This window comes from Natator depressus, chromosome 11 (assembly GCF_965152275.1).
Source record: "Natator depressus isolate rNatDep1 chromosome 11, rNatDep2.hap1, whole genome shotgun sequence".
NCBI classification, from domain to species: Eukaryota; Metazoa; Chordata; order Testudines; family Cheloniidae; genus Natator; species Natator depressus.
In genome coordinates, this window is record NC_134244.1 from 62,977,875 (window position 1) to 62,995,752 (window position 17,878).

At 44.8% G+C, this 17,878-nt stretch overlaps 1 protein-coding gene across 2 annotated transcripts in view; it reads right to left on the bottom strand.

The window, feature by feature from the left end:
• The window catches only part of PLEKHM3 (pleckstrin homology domain containing M3), a 122,633-nt gene extending 113,312 nt beyond the window's left edge, over positions 1 to 9,321 (bottom strand). Inside the window, exons 1-2 of one of the 2 annotated variants that reach the window (XM_074968021.1) lie at positions 9,160 to 9,321; positions 6,759 to 6,924 (exon numbers count right to left, since the gene is read on the bottom strand). The gene's annotated coding sequence lies outside the window, so the exon portion shown is untranslated. The remainder of the gene's footprint in view (positions 1 to 6,758; positions 6,925 to 9,159) is intronic. The other variant, XM_074968020.1, reaches the window with a different exon arrangement.
• Between the last annotated feature and the right edge of the window lie 8,557 nt (positions 9,322 to 17,878).

Below are 17,878 nucleotides of genomic sequence, written 5' to 3' on the forward strand. Positions count from 1 at the left end.
AACAGTCTCCTCTATGCAGAGCTCCTCTGTCTAGCCTTGCAATCATGAGTAGAGCCCTACCAAATTCACAGTCCATTTTGGTCAATTTCACGGTCATAGGATTTTAAAAATTGTAAATTTCATTATTTCAGCTATTTAAATCTGAAATTTCACAGTGTTGTAACTGTAGGGATCCTGACTCAAAAAGGAGTTGTGGGGGAGTCGCAAGGTTATTGTAGGGGGGATTGCAGAGCTGCTATCCTTACTTCTGGGCTGCTGCTGGTGGCAGCGCTGCCTCCAGAGCTGGGCAGCTGGAGAGCGGCGGCTGCTGGCTGGGAACCCTGCTCTGAAGGCAGAGCCGCCGCCAGCAGCAGCGCAGGTAAGGACGGCCTGGTACGGGATTGCCACCCTGACTTCTGCGCTGCTGCCTGCAGAGCTGGGCCCTCAGTCAGCAGCCACCACTCTCCGGCCACCCAGCTCCGACAGCAGCAGTGCAGAACTCAGGGTGGCGTGGTCTGGTCTTGCCACTCTTACTTCTGCGCTGCTGCTGGCGGGGTGCTGCCTTCAGAGCAGGGTGTCCGGCCAACAGCCGCTGCTTTTCAGCTGCCCAGCTCAAGGCAGCACAGAAGTGAGGGTAGCAATACCACAACCCCCCTAAAACAACCTTGTGACCCCCCCTGCAACTCCCTTTTGGGTCAGGAGCCCCAATTTGAGAAACACCGGTCTCCCCCATGAAATCTGGTTTTTTGTGTGCTTTTTACCCTATACTATACAGATTTCATGGGGGGAGACCAGATTTCACGGTCCGTGATATGTTTTTCACGGCTGTGAATTTGATAGGGTCCTAACCATGAGAGACCAGATTATAACCCGTCACCAGGATAGGACAGAATATCACCCATCCTGCGCCAAACAGGGTAATTTTGGAGGGAAATTCTATGTTTATAGGAAAAGGAAGGAAATATTTTTTTCTGGCAGGCTGTTCCTTTCTTTATGGCTGCTGCTGGAAGCTGGAACTTTAGGAATGGAGTTGAAGGGATGGGTAAGTAGGCCGAGGGCATGACTGGGCTGCAGTATTTTCCTACAATTAGAATAATTTGATTTTGTTAAAGGGTGTGTTTTTTTTTAAATATGCTTTTTAAAACTTGACAGTCCAACTGTAAAATCCTGAGTAGCAGCATTTCACTATCAGGGACACTGATTTCTTTTTCCCCTTAAAGAACACTCAGGCGCAAATTTTCAGGATGATGCATAGGGATTTAACTGCCTTGCATTGCAAGCGGACCCCTTAGGCACTAGAGATCTAAAACAGTACAATGTTGTCTCATGAAACCTTGTATTTACATAGCTCCTTTCACCCAGGCACTTTACTAACTGCATATCGGGACTGCATATCGGGATCACCCACCCACCGCTGAAAAAAAAGACCATTTAGAAATAGACTGCTTGCCACATCAGGAACAGTTATTTTTAGAAGGGGAAATACAGACTAACTCCTTCAGCTCAAGCTACAAGGGGGAAGATGAAACGTAGCTCCCGAAACTGGGCCAGTCAAAGCCAGATGAGGGCACAGCCACTATAAGTCTGTGCCTTAGGACCCAGCTCCCTGGGTCACGTGATCACATCAGACTCTCAGCTTCCATTTAAAAATAAAAAAGGATGAAGTTTTTAGCCTTTGCTTTTTTCAAGAAAAGCTTGAAAAAGTCACCTGGGTTTAACTGATGCAGCAGCCTCTGCCTGAGTCTGCAGACAGCCTGAAACACATCTGAGACGGGTGACCTCCCGCATGCACCTCAACGGGAGCTTCAGTGCAAGGCTCTTTGCCAACACTACCCTAGCAGAGCATTCTGTGTGGCGGGAGAAGAGAGAAGTGGGTCTCTGCCCACCAAAGCAAATACAACCTGGTTCCTGGGGTAAATTCTGGGGCCCTTCTCCTGCACCACTCTAGGTGGAGGCTAGGGCCACAGTGTGGGCATGAGGCTGTCTGCAGGGCCCTGTGTTGTGGTGTGCCTAAGGTCTGGATTGCCTTAATCCAGGCCTGGGCCAGGACACCCTAAATCTTACAAAACATGCCATGGGATCTAAAGGTATGTCTCCACAGCACACTAAGCCCAGATCTGTGGAACCCAGGCTTGTGGATTTGGGGTTTCCAAATCCATGCTGGTGCGTCCACATTGCATTTTAAACCTGGCTTTACAATTGCTGGACCTGGGTCCCACAAGCCCGCTAATGTGTCTGTATGGCACTACACCAGCCTTCTGAATCAGGTGTGTACTTGACCTGCATCTGTGCTGCAAAATGACAGGGCTTGGATGCGAGTTGCAGTGGGACTCAGGCTCTGACCCAGCCCGCTCACACGGTCCTAGGACCCGGGTCCTCCGTGCTTAGTGACCTGAGTCAGACTGATGTGTGTGGACAGAAAGGGGGCTTGGGCTCAAACCTGAGTCAGAGCCCGGGCTTGGCAGAGTGCAGTATAGACACGCCCTATAGTGACAAGAAGTGACCAGGGCCTTGGATTCACTTCTCATCCAAAAGAAGGATTGACACCTCTTTTGCTGCTTTCAGAATCTGCACTCCATGACTCCCGAGATTCAGGGCCTGTCGGCCCTTAACACCTTATGTTCTCTTCCATGAATCGTGCTCTCAGCTATTTCAGTCTGTAACTTTCCTTTGAGGAATGACACACCTTGAGCAACCAATGCACAGATTTTTCTTAGGACACCTTGCACTTTTTGCAGCTACCAAGATTTTTAGATGGCTGCATTGCGTCAGGTGATCAAAATATTACCCAGAATCTAAATTAGCTGTATTTTGGTCACTTGAAATCCCTGAGAACCATACTTATCTGTGTAGCAGCACTGTAGGGTCACTATCAAACTAGTTAGCTAGCAAGACAGATCAAGTCACTTCAGAAGTCACTTTCATGATTTCAGAGAGGGAGTATATTTGACTGGTTAGAGCGGTGGCTCTCAACCTGTCCAGACTACTGTGCCCCTTTCAGGGGTCTGATTTGTCTTGCGAACCCCCAAGTTTCATCTCACTTAAAAACTACTTGCTGACAAAATGAGATATAAAAATACAAAAATGCCACAGCACACTAGTACTGAAAAATGGCTGACTTTCTTATTTTTACCATATAATTATAAAATAAATCAATTGGAATATAAATATTGTACTTGCATATCAGTGTATCGTATGTAGAGCAGTATAAACAAGTCATTGTCTGTATGAAATTTTAGTTTGTACTGACTTGGCTAGTGCTTTCTTTGTAGCCTGTTGTAAAACTAGGCAAATATCTAGATGAGTTGATGTACCCCCTGGAAGACCTCTGAGTACCCCCAGGGGTACCTGACCTCTAGTTGAGAACCACTGGGCTAGAGTACAGGTCTAGGCATTCGGATTCCTGTGCTGTAATTTCAAATCTATCACTGACCGGTTGTTTTGACAATAAATTTGTGCCTCAGTTTACCAATACTTACTTACCTCTCAGGGATTTTGAGGATTAATATTTACAAAGAGTTTTATATTTAAGGGATGGAAGATGACAGAGAGTGCAAAGTATTAGTGCACAGCACATTGTTTTCCCAATTCTATCCACGCTGCAGACCAAAAAATGCCCCCAAAAGCAGATATTAATCGTTTGTAGTGGAGTAGTACCTACAGCAGCGGCTCTCAACTTTTTCTTACACAACCCCCTTTATATCGGGATGAGCCCAGGATTCCTCTCTCATCTAGGAGAGACCCCGCTCCCATCCAGCAATATGAGAAGGGCTGGGTGGTGGCAACCCCTAGTTTGAGTACCCCTAACCAGCAGGCCTCAATCAGGGATCAGGGCCTCACTGTGGAAGGTGCTGTACATACATATAACAAAAGGAGAGCCCTTGCCGCAAAGCGCTTACAATGTAATGCAATGTATTGGGAATCGCAATTGCATACACTTATGCTGGTTTGCTCATTGCGAGTCTGAATCCGTAAAGAGAACTTCTGCCACTTTTCCCTATTCACTACAGGTTGCTTGAAGGGAAAAAACACACAGCCAGAATCCTGAAGTAATCTGAGTACAAGAAGGGACAGCTGTCATAAGGCAATTATAATGCATCAGCCTTAACATGGTCCCTTTCAAGATTATATGAAATAATTGTTGGATTGAGTATTTAAATATGTTTTTGGGGGGTGGAAGAATTGAGATCACCCACCCTCCCTTTAATGTCTACATGGGAGGTGAGTCCCCAAACCTTCTTCTGTTGTAACATGGGATTAGAGCATGAGAAAACACTAGTATATGGCATTCATCTTTCTTTAGTTCGGGTGGCTTATTAGATTTTGGGCCTTAAAACAGCTGCTAGTCCCCCGGTCTACCAGTACTTTTTCAGCATTGGTCAGCGAGTAAATATTACAAGCCCTGGTCTATCTTTGCACAAGGAGAAGAGTCTCTAAACAATTTTTAAAGTACTTGTAAAAATAACAACTTCTCATTATTAGTTAAGCACTGGAACTGGTTACCGTGGGAGGGCGTGGACTCCTTGTCCTTGGGAGGTATTTAAAAACAATTAAATATCTGTCAGTGTGCAGAGATGGACTAGATCAGTGGCTCTCAACCTTTCCAGACTACTGTACCCCTTTCAGGAGTCTGATTTGTCTTGCATACCCCCAAGTTTCACCTCACTTAAAAACTACTTGCTGACAAAATCAGGCATAAAAATACAAGTGTAATGGCACACTATTACTGAAAAATTGCTTACTTCCTCATTTTTACCTTATAATTATAAAATAAATCAATTGGAATATAACTATTGTAGTTACATTTCAGTGTATAGTATACAGAGCAGTATAAACAAGTCATTGTCTGTATGAAATTTTAGTTTGTAGTGACTTCACTAGTGCTTTTTACGTAACCTGTTATAAAACTAGGCAAATATCTAGATGAGTTGATGTACTTCCTGGAAGACCTCTGCATACCCCCAGAGGGTACGCATTTACCCAAGTTAAGAACCACTGGACTGGATGACCTCTTGAGGTCTCTCCAACCCTACATTTCTATGATTCCATAATATAAATCTGAGACATTCAGCTGTCAAGGAAAAAAGCTGGGCCCAGTATAAGAATTCCCCATAGTCCAGGTTACACCAGTGCCATAAATACATACTTTACCATATCATATATATTCTGAGACAATGCACCTAATAATTCTAGGAGAAGCTTACAAGAGCCAGAGAAAAAGCATTCTCAGTCAAGAGCTCTTAAATGCTGGATAAACTAGCAGAGAGATAAGATTGATCTTAAATTAATCCAGATTACTTAATTAATTTCATGCTGCAAAACCTAACTGTCTGCTAGATCCTTCCTGCCAAGAAGAGTGACAAGGAACCTCTAACACCCATGCCCACACATACAAAACAATAACAAAGACAGTCTCCTCGAAGCTGGGAGAGGCAAAGAGCAGAATCAGCCATGATGACCTCTATGGATAACACTAGGTAAATCTAAAGGGCAGTATTGAGTGCTTAGATGCTACCGAGCTCTAGAAGTACCTGAGAGAGCTGAGGGGTGGGATCCCGTTAATAATGACATGTACCTGTGCAGCTGGCGGGGTTCAAAACTATATATCCTGGGGAAAGTTGATGCAGCTCTGCTGTCTGATGGAAGTAGGTTGATTCATGCTTGATAAGGATCTGGCCCAGTCCCTTTAAGCAAGAAGGTTCCCAGAGCATTCTATGGACATGACAAACTATACTACATATCTAGAGAACTCTTCACCCATCATCACCGAACGTAATATTAGTTAATAATTGGCACCTACAGTACACCGGGCTTTTAATTTTCCCAGCACTTCGCAAACCTTCGTGAAAATGCAGCAACCTCTAGGGTAAAACATGGATGCAAACAGCCCATGGCAACAGCGCGCAACAAGCACAGTGCACAAAATGAGGTGAACATGACGGGCAATGAGGAAACATGGATCATGTAAAGCTCCCCCGCCCCCCCCCCCCCAAGCCAGGTTTGTGTACAGCGCTCCAGAGATCTTTATCACACAGCCTGGCTGACTCCCTTGCCCTACAGCAATCTGACACATACTTCCCTCCAGGCCGAAGAATGCCCTGAGAAATGAGTGGCTGCATCACTTCCTGCTGGCTTCACGGTGATTAGCTGTTTGAAAGCCTCCAGCTGGGCGGTGACCCTGGAAAGGAGCAGGGAGTCTGGGCAGAGATGGAATAGAAGGCAAAGCAGCCTTGCAGAAGGGCAGCCGTATAGCAGGTTTTCCAGCATGTGTGCACACAGCACAGCAGCACGTGCCCCAAGTCAGAGGAAAAAAGCTAAGGCTCCAATCCGGCAACGCACTTAAGCCTGTGAGTCACCTCAGTGAAGTCACGAAGCACTTTGCTGGACTGAGGCCTTACACAGTCTGGCACTGATTCAGCAAGGCAGTGAAGCACATTCCTACCTTCAAACACATGAGCAGTCCCGCTGCCTTTCAGCCGGATGACTCATGTGTTTCTCACTAGGCACGTGTGTAAGTACCGTGCCGAATCAGGGCCCTAATGAACACTTACTGTACATCACCATCTGACAAGCCTACACTATGCTGCAAACGGGGCCTACATCTATTCTTTAAGTGGGGATGTTGGCCTGGGCTTCTACAGCGATCAGCCCACTTGCCTCCCTGGAGTTCTACCCAGCCCCGTCGGCGGCAGACGGCATCCTGGGGGACCCTGGAGGTTGCCCAGTTCTGTTTCTTTGCTTCACGTGTGTTTACTTAATTCACATTTTGTCACACTGACCTGGTTAAAAACCCTGCATCTTCTTCCAGCCAAGCAGGCAATTCAGAAACACAAGAAGAGAACAGGCTGTGTTAGCTTCCGAGATCAGCACAAAGAGGAGTGAGCCCTATAATACTGTAGCCATCAGATGTTGTTATAGGTGATGTCACTGGGAGGACCCACGAGGCTGCAAGCACAGAGGGGGTGGTGTAAAGACCTAACTAGACATTTTAAGAGATATATTATTCTGGTTGATGCCTTTTACAACTGGATCTGCTGTGCTTGATCCGTTTGTCTCCAACCAGAAAGTACAGGTGGGGGGGGTGGGGGCCTCCCAGATTGCAGCTACAAATAAGTAAAAGATTTTTTAAAATTAAATAATCTGCCTTGAGGTTCTACTAGAGCTGCACTCTCATTCTAAAGCCCCTCTCTCATATTTCACAGAGCTGTGTTGGGAGCCAGAACCAGTACTAAAGAATCCAATAGTACTTTTTTTACCAAATGGAACTCTGAGTTGAAAATGGATGGAGATTGCTGGAATTTCTACTCAAGTTGTCCCTCTGCTGTTGTTCATGCACCAGGGTCCTGCTGGCAAGTGTTCCCCACCCAAGAGATGCCTGCTTTTCAGCTGAGAAGCGTATGTATGTAGGCCCAGGAGCTATTGGCACTCAGCATCTCACATATAGGCCCCAGAGCCACTGGGGATCTTTCTGGATAAAGAGCTATCCAGCATAAATGTAAAGGATTATTATTGTAACTTTAGTATCTAGACTCCAGCCAATTCTCCTAATCAAGAACAGTACTCAAGGAGCTAACCCTGGATAATTCAAAGCTAATTACAATAAGACCTTGGAGTTCACCTGAATATAAGTGCATGTATGATTATATTTAACAACAAGCATAAAATCATTTAAAAACAAATCTTTTCTGATTTCCCAACTAGTGAGTCCTGGCAGTGTGACACATTTATTATCACCAGAAAAAAAGAATAACCCACTGGAGACTGAACTTCAACAAAACAGCACAGCAACCCAACCCTCTGAGATCATGTCAACCTCATGAAAATCAGCCAACTCAGGGGGATGGTTACAACAGCATATTATTGTTATAACACTGTATTATTCCTCCTACACAGTCACAATACAGATTGGTCTCACAGTTTACTAACAAAAAAAATTACAAACTTTATCTCAAGCAATCTTTGCAAAAATTCAGCAGAAACCTGACAACAGCTGATTGACTTAAATGCAATATAATATATTATTTGTAAGCTACAAAAACCAGTCAGATCCCAGGAACTCAGATACAGTGGTGATGGGGGCCATATATAAGTACCTAGCTAGTGTAGATTAGATCCTTCAGCTACATTATGTAGTTCCCTCTCCCACTACGCTGAGTTTGTGATTTTTTTTAATCTGGCTTTAAAACCTGTAAACTTCTGATTCAAGAAAAATGTCACTAAACCCTAAACCTCCCAAGCTATATATTGGGGCTACTGTTGCCTGAAATGACTGACATCCTGCTCCTTCAAAGATTTTCCACATGCTTATCTTTATGCATTGTGAGTAGCCCCATTCATTTTGGTGGGACTACTCAATGGGAGTAAATTTACATGTGTGCGTAAATCTTTGCAAGATTGGATCCTTGAATATTTGTTTTCTGAGACAAATCGGAGACAAATAATGCATTCTCTTTGCAAAACTATTATTTCACTCTATCCTATTGGTGCCACTGACCACAGCATCTAAACTAACACTATAGGTATTATACAAGGTAGCCTTATTTATTGGGATTACTTAATCCTACAGTTAATAATTCTATTTATTATGTTTTGGGAGTTTGTCCCATAAGAAAGCAAAAACTTTATTGCGAAAAATAAAAGAAAATAAAACAAAACACTGCAGTGCACTTCCCACCAGCATAGAGTGATGTATTTGTGTTGTACTGCAGATATGTACACAACTGCACAATGGAATTTGATTCTGCCTACCTGGAGCAACGAAAATTCCAGTTGAAGGCATTAGGAGTTTGGGGTGTTGCAAGGATTTCAAGGACTGCGCCTTTAATTATAGAGTCTCTCTGTGTGTGTTTGTGTCTGTTTCTCTGGCTAGATATATTGCTACATAGGTGTACGTATATATACACATCTCTGTGTGCTACATATAAACACACACATATTATATACACAGAGGTATGTATACATGTGCATGCATGTCTGTATACAATATATAAATACAAATATAGCTGCAAGGTGATGGGCACCCCAGGAAAACCTAAGCTAGACATCTGTCTGTGTGTGTGTGTGTTTATAAAACAGTGAGAAACAGCACAGAATGATCAAAACCTTTGATACATTTCCTGATATGTAAAAAACAGAAATCCAACCACAAACCCGCAGATTAACAACAAAGGAAACATTTACCTGGCCCTCTGGAACTCCAGAAAACCCACTTGGCCATTTCTTCCTAATAGATGATCTTTGCTGTACAATTACTCCTCATTCTGCCAGGACCAGGCAACATATGTGTCCTGCATTATCCATCCTTCTCTCTGCTCTGTGTTTACAATCTGCCTGCCTCAGTCCCTTCTCAAATCCTTCCCTTCCACCACCGGGGAAACAGGTCCTCTGACAGCAAGGTTCCAGCTCACAGAAGTTCCCACTTCCTGCCACTTCGCTCTGTGGCACATAGCTGGCCATTAGCCATCACTATGTGACACATGGCTCTTCTCCCTGTTTCTTTTAGTCCTGTGCACTGCTTTCATCGTCTGCTCTCTCTCAGATAATGCAATACCTATGACTGTTAGCTAAAATGGAGATTAGCAGGTGAAAAATTAACCCTTGAGCATGTCTGTGTTTTCAACCCAGTTTTCAGTCTGCGTACCTCGCTTCCCTGTATATTAACTCTATGCATCTGCTGTAATGTGTTTGTGAGACTATGGGTGTGTGACCTAGTGGATCACGCACTAGAGTGGGACTCCGGAGCTCTGGGTTCTATTCCCAACTCTGTTGGTGGCCTAGAACATGTCATTTGATTTCTCTGTGCCTCGGTGTCTCCATCTATCTAATGGGGATAATGATGCTGACCTCTCCATTTTAAGCTCTATTGATGAAAAGAACTAGGTATTATTATATCATTATACAGCAGCTGTATCCATCTGTGGTTTCCTGTCGTATACTTATATTGTAAGCTCTTTGGGGCAGGGACTGCCTTTTTGTTCTGTGTTTCTACAGCACCTAGCAGAGTGGGCTCCTTGTCTATGACTAGGGCTCCTAGGCGCTACAGTAATACAAATAAATAATAATAAAGTTATAAGCATATAAATCAGTTAAAGCGATAAGCAACTGAAAATGGGGTCTTATAATGGGAACAGTCAGACAACCTTAATGATAAGCACCACTACCAGCTCTGCCTATAATAAATAAATCATCAGTTTTGCCAAGCCCAAGTGTTCAAAATTCATGAGATTGGCATAAAAATTATGTGAAGGTCTTTTTATTTGCCTTCTACTTTTAAGCCTTTTGGGAGGAGGTACGGGGGTCATATTTTCAAGCTCTTTTCTATGACCATGAGGGCTAGAAATTTCCTTTTAAAAAACTGAAAGCTGAGGTTCTCACACAGTCATTTGACTCCATGAGATTTGTGATAAAAATCCTGAGTGCTGGGAAACTCTTAGCAACTGAAGGTTGCACGAAGGTATATAAATATTTCACCCTAGATTTGCAATAAGATCTTCAATTCAACCTGTTCCTTTAGGTGTTAAAAAGTACTTGTTTTATTATTTGTGTGTATTAGGATATAGATATTCAGGCCTGTCTGCAAAGGCCTGTACTTTAAGAATTTAGGTGTATTCTTATCACTTGGCTAGATAGAGGCATAAAAGAAAGAATCAAAATCACTGTCTGCCGGTGTAAGGGCCTTCTCTTACTGTGACAGTGTGAGGTCCTGTGCTTAGGCTAAGGCCTTTGGCTAAGCAGCAGAGGCAGCCATATGCTAGGAAGCGACCGGTCACATCCTCACATTCCAAACTAGTCACATTGAAAGAAGGTGCTATTGGGCTGTTAGGAATACAATCCTGTCCTGATAATGCCTATCACCTCCAGAGAAAGGGAAGTGCCTAGAAAATGTAAAAGGAAACAGCATCCTGTCTGGCAAAAACTCACTTATCAATACTGGGATGTGAAATCCTCACTTCTGTATTGTTTTGTCATTATAGTTCCCACTTTGCTATTGTTTGTCTGCATAATCTCTGTCTGGTTCTGTGATTGTTCCTGTCTGCTGTATAATTAATTTTGCTGGGTGTAAACTAATTAAGGTGGTGGGATATAATTGGTTACATAATCATGTTACAATATGTTAGGATTGGTTAGTTAAATTTCAGGAAAATGATTGGTTAAGGTATAGCAAAGCAGAACTCAAGTTTTACTATATAGTCTGCAGTCAAGCAGGAAGTGAGTGGGTGGGTGTGTGTGAGGGAAATGGGAACAGGGAATGGGGGTGGGGAAATTGGAATCATGTTTGGCTAAGGGCAGGAATGGGAACAGGGACACAGGTGTAAGGCTCTGTCATGTCAGAGCTGGGAAGGGGGATACTAAGGAAGGAAACTGGAATCATGCTTGCTGGAAGTTCACCCCAATAAACATCGAATTGTTTGCACCTTTGGACTTCGGGTATTGTTGCTCTCTGTTCATGCGAGAAGGACCAGGGAAGTAAGTGGGTGAAGGAATAAGCCCCCTAACAGTGTGGTACACTAAGATTGCCAGCGACGGACATAAACTGAACAAGCAGCCAGACCACCGTAAGGCCCCTTTTAAAGATCGGTCTAGATGGCACTTGATCTGCCAGGAGGCTACATCCTTTGGGGATTTGCCATGAGGATGATGATTTTACTTTTATTTGTTATTAGTTATTTATAGAGCACCAGAGCTGGTCAAAGAGAGAGAGAGAGAGTGTGTGTGTGTGTGTGTGTGTGTGTGTGTGTTGGGGGAGGGGAATCACAAACAAATTTAAAATGTCAAAATTTGGATATAAAATGTAATTGAAGTTTTGAATTCCAAAATATTTTGACCAGCTCTGTATAGCACCATAGACATGCATGGTGCTTTTCTGAAGTTGTGATCTCCATACAGGGAAACAGACTTTAAAAAAAAAATAGATTTACTAGACTTTTATTAATATACAAGGATAGAACCATTGAAGTATAAAATGGAGCTAATTTACACTAAGCAGACCCTTATCTTAATCAGCTGACTCTAGAAGTGGTATATTTTCCACACTCTCATACAGGAATAGAATTTGTACTGGCTAGCTTAAAATAGATTAAATTGGTCACTGGAAATTTTGTGGCAAAGTATGTGGACAGTGTATTTTCATTAGCTTTTGTGGTGGCATTAGGGTGACCAGGTGTCCAGTTTTCAACCGGAACATGTGGTCGAAAAGGGACCCTGGTGGCTCCGGTCAGCACCGCTGACCGGGCCACTGACTGTCTGGTTGGCGGCGCTGCGCAGCAGGGCTGGCAGGCTCCCTGCTAGCCTCCGCGCCACTTGGCTCCTGGGAAACAGCCAGCATGTCCCCCCTCTGGCTCCTACATGTAGGTGCAGCCAGGGGGTTCCGTATGCTGCCCCCGCACCAAGGCCTGCCCTCGCAGTTCCCATTGGCCGGGAACCGTGGCTGATGGGAGCTACAGGGGTGCGCCTGCAGATCGAGCAGTGTGCAGAACCGCCTGGCTGTGCCTCCACGTAGGAGCCAGAGGGGGACATGCCACTGCTTCCGGGAGCCGCCTGAGGTAAACACCTTCTGGAGCCTGCACCACTCACCCCCTCCCACACCCCAACCCCTGCCACAGCCCTGATCCCCCTGCCGCCCTCCAAACCCCTCAGTCCCAGCCCAGAGCACCCTTCTACATCCCAAACCCCTCATCTGCAGCCCAGAACACCCTCCTGAACCCCAAACCCTTCATCCACAGCCCCACCCCAGAGCTCGCACCCCCAGCTGGAGCCCTCACCCTCCCTTGCATCCCAACCCAGTGTCTCAGCCTGGAACCCCCTCATGCACTCTGAACTCCTTATTTCTGGCCCCACCCCAGAGCCCGCACCCACAGCCGGAGCCCTCACCCCTCCCGCACCCCAGCCCCCTCAGCCAGTCCGGTGAAAACGAGTGAGTGAGTGAGGGTGGGGAGAGCGAGCAATGGAGGGGGGATGGAGTGAGTGGGGGCTGGAGCCCCAGAGACGGGGTGGGGCATGGGCAGGGCCTCGGAGAAGGGATGGGGCAGAGGCCGGGGCAAGGGTGTTCGTTTTGTGCGAGTAGAAAGTTGGCGACCCTAGGTGACATATTCAATTCCCAATTTAGCAAGCATTAAGTACATGCTTAATTTAAATCCCAGGGGAGCCAATGGTGCTTTGCTGAATCATGCTGGGATTGCTTGTGTGCTGAACTGTAATCACATGATAAAGTGCTTTGCAGAACTAGGACCATGGAGTGGAAGCAATTATTTATATCCAACAGAGGAGGAAGGGGTTCTGGTGAGTTGTTTTTCACACACACACATACACACTCTCACTCTAAAGTAATTTATTTTAATTCTAAAGTAATATTCTACCTACGTTACATTGATGACATCTTCATCATCTGGACCCAGGGGAAGGAAACCCTGGAAGAATTCCACCACGATTTCAACAGCTTCCACCCCACCATCAACCTCAACCTGGACCAATCTACATGGGAGGTCCACTTCCTAGACACCACGGTGCAAATAAGTGACGGTCACGTTAACACCGCCCTATACCAAAAACCCACCAACTGCTATGCCTACCTTCATGCCTCCAGCTTCCACCCCGGACACACCACACAATCCATTGTCTACAGCCAAGCGCTGAGGTACAACCGCATTTGCTCCAACCCCTCAGACAGACCAACATCCACAAGATCTTCACCAAGCATTCTCAAAACTACGATACCCGCATGAGGAAATAAGGAAACAGATCAACAGAGCCAGACGTGTACCCAGAAGCCTCCTGCTGCAAGACAAGCCCAAGAAAGAAACCAACAGAACTCCACTGGCCATCACATACAGTCCTCAGCTAAAACCTCTCCACCACACCATCAGTGATCTACAACCCATCCTGGACAACAATCCCTCACTTTCACAGGCCTTGGGAGGCAGGCCAGTCCTCGCCCACAGACAACCCACCAACCTGAAGCATATTCTCACCAGCAACTACACACCGCACCATAGTAACTCTAACTCAGGAACCAATCCATGCAACAAACCTCAATGCCAACTCCGCCCACATATCTACACCAGCGACACCATCACAGGACCTAACCAGATCAGCCGCACCATCACCGGTTCATTCACCTGCACGTCCACCAATGTAATAAACGCCATCATGTGCCAGCAATGCCCCCCTGCTATGTACATCAGCCAAACTGGACAGTCCCTACATAAAAGGATAAATGGACACAAATCAGATATTAGGAATGACAATATACAAAAACCTGTAGGAGAACACTTCAACCTCCCTGGACACACAATAGCAGATTTAAAGGTAGCCATCCTGCAGCAAAAAAACTTCAGGACCAGACTTCAAAGAAAAACTGCTGAGCTTCAGTTCATTTGCAAATTTGACACCATCAGCTCAGGATTAAACAAAGACTGTGAATGGTTCGCCAACGACAAAAGCAGTTTCTCCTCCCTTGGTGTTCACACCTCAACTGCTAGAAAAGGGCCTCATCCTCCCTGATTGAACTAACCTAGCCTGATTCTTGCTTGCATATTTATACCTGCCTCTGTAAATTTCCACTACATGCATCCGACGAAGTGGGTATTCACCCATGAAAGCTCATGCTCCAATACGTCTGTTAATCTATAAGGTGCCACAGGACTCTTTGCCTAATTTATTTTTAGCATACTCCTACAGATATGGTTGGCATAGTGCACAAAAGTAATTTTCACAAGGAGTATCTGATTTCAATGAGAATGCCGATGCACAAGTGCCTTTGGCACAAATAAATAGTAGTTTATGAGTGAATGAATGAAAATGAATCAATCCCGGCCTACATGAAAATTAAATGGATCTCATTGCTCAATGATGAGGAACATATCACCCGAGCACATGAGCCCATCCAAGTAGAGATGCCTGAACAGCACCTAGAATATAGGCCAAATATCAGTTCAAGGGTCTTGCCCTGTCTTTAACCATGCTAATGCAGTATCCTTATTTATCACTTTATTTATTACTGTTCATTCTTCTCACAGATGCTAGTGAAGGTTTGATTTAGTTCTTCAGCATGAAGGAGAGGTCTCTACGCAAATGAGACTTGATGATGCTCCTAGCTAAGAAGTGCGAATTGTCCCAGCAGTTCTAGGAGTCTGCTTCGATGTAAAGTGAGCTGACAGCAGTGGGCCAGCAGGCCCTGCCTCGATGTCAAAAATGGAGGACAGAGGGCTATGTGAAAAGTAATAATAAATATGTCACTCTTATAGGCCCTGTTTCAGCTATTGACTTTAATGGGGCCGCTCACATGTTTAAAGTTACACTCCGGCTTACATACCTTGTTGATTCATGGCTATCTAGCACTTCTCATCCATAGATCTTAGATCCTCTTGTGACCCCAGGAAGACCTTAGTTTAGACACAGGGAAGGGAAGTCGTTCGATTTAGTAATGTTAGGGTATGTCTCCACCGCAGCTGGGAGGGTGCTTCCCAGCCCAGGTGGACAGACACGCTAGTTCTGATTAAGCGGGCGCACTAAAGACAGCAGTGTAGCTGGTGACATAATGGGCAGTTGCTCAGACTAGCCCCCTGAGTGCATACACTGGGGGTCCAGGCAGGTTTGTACTCCAGCAGCTACCCCGAACTGCCCCCTGCTGCTGTTAGCATATGAACTCTAGAAAAATAAGCACACGTTGGTCTACCCAAGCTGGGAAGCATGCACCCAGATGCAGTGTAGACGTAGCATAGTAGACAGTTCAGAAGTAGGGAAGGGAAAATAGTAAGAGAGATTTGAGGCCATGTTGGGTAAGGCCCAGTCGTAGCTCAGAGCTGTCATTGGCCTTCCCTTTAAAAACAAGTGAACTCATGTAGAGCTTTGTATCCATGAATCTGGAAGGACTGTAACCCAAATGTCATGAACCTCAAAAATTATTAACTGTATTAACATCCCTTGGGGTTCCCCACAGGGCTGGTGAGGGATGATGATCCCCCCCTTCTTAGCCTCCGCCAAACGACTTCTCCCGCAGCGAGAGATACCTATCCCTGCACTCAGGTTCCAAGGTATGGGGGTACAAAGCCCCTGAGATGGTTGATGCTCTTTGCTGAACAGGCAGGGTGTAATCTGCATGCAAGAGAACCCTTTGCTAAGGGAATAATTTGGACCATGTCTTTTACTTTTAAGTCTTTTGAGATGAACAGCGAAAACCCACCATTTTCTGCAGCGGGATGCAATGCCTGTGATTTTATACCTGTGATCCATAAGGAATCCATCTGCCACAGCTGAAAAACAATTTGCTATTTCTGAGATCAGACAGCTTGCTTGCTTGCTTTCACACTTAATTAATTGTCATATATGGTACTGATATTCTGCATGCTTTTGGATAGATTGAATAGCCCACCTTAACAGACTACCTTAAAAATTATGGAATGGCAGCTGCTCTAACAAGTCTCTCTCTGAAGGAACATTAAGAATAGAGAGAGTTGGTTGTTGATCTGCAGTTGGATTCATTCAAGTATCTAAATTCCAGACTTAACAGATTTGATGTTTACATTCAGTCCTTTCATCCTGTCATGAAAACTCAGATTTTCTTAAACAGGTTGTATTTATTAAGGAAACAGCTACAGCTATAGACACAATGAAACAGGCTTCCACACAGCTTGAGTTCCAGCTTTGTCCCCCTTGTTTACTAGGATCCACAACCTGTCTGAAACTGTGTACAGAACAGACATCTAGTGGCTGACTAATATATCGCAAATAAAAGTATCATTCCATATTTATATCATCCATATACAGAAGTGACTTAAGCATTTTGCCTCTTATTTTAATGCCTCAAACACCCTCTCTGCTTTTTTAAGATATTGCTGAGGGCTCTATAGCAAAAGAGGTAGAGGGCAACACTGTTTGGTAATTCTGTGATCTGAAAAATAGGGGTCTTCAGCTCATTTCTTTGTACGATAACCTCCAGAATTGAGTTCTCGCCTACAGAAGCTGATCGTCTCCCACTAGTACTCCAGAAACCTTTCCCTTTATTTCAGAGCTTGGTTCCTTTTGTCAGAATCTGACCCTCTCTCTCCTGAACCAGGGAACCCCCACAGAAACCTAAGGCCAAATCCTCACCTGGAGTAAATTGGCAGAGCTATGCCAGCTGACTACTGCCACTGAAGATCTGTGCCAACCTACACTAGCTGAGGATGCTGTCCACCATCTTTTCCTCTTCCCTCTGGAGAATGAGCCTTTATTTCACACATTGTAATTACTAACTCCTCACATGGAAGCTGTTACTTCATGGAAAGGCGATTAACTGGTACATTAAGCACAAGATGAAACCTTCCTGATAATTGCTGGTAAGTTCTCGTTTGTGAAAATAAATACCATCAGATGATTAAATTAAACACCGGAAACAGCCCCGCTGTACACGACTCTCACTCATTACACAGAAAGAAAGATCAAAGAGAACACATGGGGTAGAGTTATCTCAACTCATCCAAGTTTACGATGCGGCCATCTATTTAACACATTAATTAGCCTCATCGTCAGTGGGAATGGCAAAGAGATAAATACATCAGAACAGGGCTGGCATTTGCATCTGTCCTGTGGTTTGTAAATTACCAGACATTACGAGGGTGATGGGCACTTTAAAAATCAATTGCCTCTTGATTCTAAATTACATATTTATGGGGTGGGGTGGAGGGAGAAGGAAGAGAAAAATGGGCCTGATTCTGAACTCAGGTGCACCTTAGTAACACTGTTCCCTTGATTGGAGTTACTCCTGATTTCCACCAAGATGTCAGCAAGGTGAGACTCAGACCCAGGAAGAGGGAGTAAAAGCTGGAGGAACCCACCACCACCCCTAGCGTTCAGTGCCCCAGCACTTTTCTTATTCTCTTGCATTCAATTTCCCCCTTTGAGCAGCAGACTTCCCCATCCC